This window comes from Chrysochloris asiatica, unplaced genomic scaffold (genome assembly GCF_000296735.1).
Source record: "Chrysochloris asiatica unplaced genomic scaffold, ChrAsi1.0 scaffold00073, whole genome shotgun sequence".
Classification (NCBI taxonomy): domain Eukaryota; kingdom Metazoa; phylum Chordata; class Mammalia; order Afrosoricida; family Chrysochloridae; genus Chrysochloris; species Chrysochloris asiatica.
The window spans coordinates 560,574-564,222 of NW_006408591.1; positions in this window are offsets into that span (position 1 = coordinate 560,574).

A 3,649-nucleotide genomic window follows, 5' to 3' on the forward strand; every position below is an offset into this window, starting at 1 on the left:
TTCATTTATATCATACGCAAATAAAATTTTGCTGAAGATAATTCTAACCTGGTTGCAACACTATATTGATATGGAGTTCCCAGATTCAAACATAATTCAGACAAACATGTGGAATGAGGCATAACTTTGCTGATGTCATATGAATCTTAATTAAAGGCAGAGAACACCCAAAAGATGCTTACTTGCATTTTGTTGACTATGCAAAGACATTTGATTGCATAGATCACAACAAACTATGGCTAACATTGTAAAGAATAGTCATTGCAGAACACTTCATTGTGCTTATGAGGAACCTGTACATAGACCAACAGAAAATCATTAGAACAGAGCAAGGGATTGCAAAATGATCTAAAATTAGGAAAAACATGTGACAGGGTTGTATCCTTTCACCATATTTATTCAATCTGTATGCTGAGTAAGTAATCTGGAAAGCTGGATTATATGAAGAAGAATGTGGCAACAAGATTTGAAAAAGACTCATTAACAACCTGTGATATGCAAATAGCATAACTTTCTTTACTTGCTATAAGCAGCAATGAGTTGAAGTATTTAATGATGAATATCAAAGACCAAAACCTTAAATATGGATTATACCTTATTGTAAAGAAAAATAAATCCTCACAACTGGACCAATAAATAACATTATTATAAACGGAGAAAAGCTTGTAGTTGTCAAAGAGTTCATTTTGCTTTGCTCTACATTTAACACAGAGAAGCCACAGTCAAGAAATTAAAGTCCAGTAAGCAAATGTACTGCAAAAGATTTCCTTAGGCTGTTAAAGAGTAAAGTGTCGGTTTGATGACTTAAGGTGCACCTGACTCAAGACAAGGTATTTTCAATTGCCTCATATGCATGTGGAAGTTGTTGTTGTTCAGTGCCATCGAGTCAGTTCTGACCTATAGTGACCCTGTGTAGAGTTTCCGAGGAGTTTTAACTACCGACCTTGCAGTTTAAACAACTTTGCAATCTGGTGCATTAACCAACAATGCCACACCAGACAGTGAATAAGGAAGGCCTTAGAAGAATTGATGCATTTGAATATGGTATTCATATGCATTTGAAGGATATTGAAAATACTATAGGCTCCCAAAAGAAGAAGAACAAAAACAATATAGCCAAAATGCTTATTCTAAGTGAGGATGATGAGATTTGTACTATTTTTTGGACATCACATTAGGGATCATTCCTTGGAGAAGGACATCATTATGCTTGGTAAAGTGCAGGATAAGTGAAAAAGAGGAAGGTCCCCAATGAGATGGATTGACCACAACAATGAGCTCAAACATAACAACAATTGTGAGGAAGGCACAGGACTGAGCAGTGTTTCCTTTTGTTGTGCAGTGTCACTGACTCAAGGGCACCTAACAACAGTTTAGAGCTACTACAAATTAACACATGTGAACATTCTTGTACAAACATTTTATAGGACTGTAAGAGTCATTTTAAACAATCATAATGGAGGAAATTATGGGAATGCAAAGCCAATTTTGCCTTTAAATACATTTTAAAAACAACAAGTTTTATCTGATGTGGATCTTTATAAATACAAAACATGTGGGAGGTAACAATCTCATCAAAGTTAAGGAAGTAAACTCAAATCCAGTGGCAGAATGTCATAGAAATTCACAGTAAATTTCATGGCCATGATTTTATATCTGGTGAAAGAAATGTCTTCTCTAAGGTCCGCAAGCGCTGACCAACTGTACTCACTGATCTGCATCAGTGAGGATATAAACCTCCAGCAGGAAACGAAGCAAACTCTGACATATCATGTCTATCTCTCTAAGGTGGATGGGTAGGTGGCAGAAGACACAGTTGAAAGGCAGCTAAGGAGGATTGACATAGAAGAGCAAGGAGGAGGAGCTATTGGCTGCTTAAGGTTATGGAAATAATGAAACAATCCTTGTCAGTTTATTTTATGATCATTCCTCAGAGTTTCCATTTCACATTGGATTTTTCTGGGGAAGACTAAGAAGGGGAATCAATTAATGTGGATCTCATGTTACTGCAAACAGTTGGAGGTCTTAATTGGGCCAGGAGTGAGCAGGTGGTCTTCCCCAGTCAGCTCTCCTTTCACCTGTCAGTCAAATGAGGAGCGGGCCTCCATCCCTCATTAGCAACCATTTGTCACCTCAAACAGCGCTTTGAAAGGATTTCTTTGAACTTTGTTTGGGATTGATTTTCTGCATATGCTGAACTGTTACTGACAAACTCTGGGCAACTGCTCCTCTGTAACAAATGCATTAAAATACAGGAGATCAGATTTTAATAACCTAAAAAATTATATAGCCTAGAAGGGTGGGATTCTGTCACCACCCCCAATTCACCTCACAAACCATCTCTTTCTGGAATTGCATTAATATGGATGACAGGAACTTTATCCTTCTTAAGGGAGCTGTCTGGAACTTTTTATACATATTTTTTTCCTTTTTTTAACTGCCACTGGCTCCAGACTAAAATTGATTCATAATGATGTTTAATTAGGAATGGACTTTGTACCTTGACCTTGTCTCTTATTTTAAAAGGAGAACTCTGGAGACGGGCAACCTTTGCATTATCAAAGGCATAGATAGCTTGGATGATCCTAAAAACTCTCCTGTAGTCTCTTTCTTCCATTCTGGCCCCTCTGAAAAGCATGGACTTTTAATCAACAAATAACTAATGACCATTTCTACCCTGGGTTTTAATGGTAAAGACATTGGGATTAGGCCTGGCCAAAGAGTTCACAAGACCATCCCTCAAAAATGTTGGGGGAGATAGTTTTAGTTCTGAATTTTTCTATTTATCTGCTTCTTTTACTGAGTATAAAAGTAAAACATTTTCATTGTGGAATTTTTAAAAAGCATACACAATTCTTATGAGGTTGTGATATTCCCTCCCATACACAATTCTTATGAGGTTGTGATATTCCCTCCCACACAGCAAGGCCATATTTAAAAGAATCATGGGACAACAATCAATAATAATAGTCTTCATTCACATTTCTGTCAAACAGAGAGAGATATTGATGAACTTGCAATATGAGAACACATATTGAAATATCTTGTTCTTATTTTTCCTGTTGTTATTGTTCAGTGCCCTTAAGTTTGTTTCTATGCCTAGGGACTCTAGGCAAAACAGAACAACACACTGCCAGATACACAATAGAAAGTCTTTGTGTAGTCAATCAAACACAGGTAAACATCTTTCTGGTATTCTCTGATTTCAGCCAAGATCCATCTGACATAAGCACTGATATCCCTCGTACCACTTATATCCCTCTTTCATTGGAAGCACTCTGTCAATGTATGGTGGCAGCCATTATGTATTAGCTTTAGTAAAACTTTATTCACATGCAATATCAATGATGTCATCTGATGATTTCTGCATTCCATTGGGTCACCTGTCTTTGGAATGGGTACAAATTCAGATCTTTTCCAGTCAGCGGGTCAGGTAATTGTCTTCCAAATTTCTTGGCATAGATGAGTGAGTGCCTCAAGTGCTTCATCTGTTTGTTGAAAGATTTCAGTTTGTATTCCATCTATTCCTGGTGCCTTGTCCTTTGTCAATACCTTCAATGCACCTTGAACTTTTTCCTTTAGTATCATTGACTCTTGATCATATACTACCTCTTAAATTAATTGAACATTGACAATTTCTTTTTGGTAC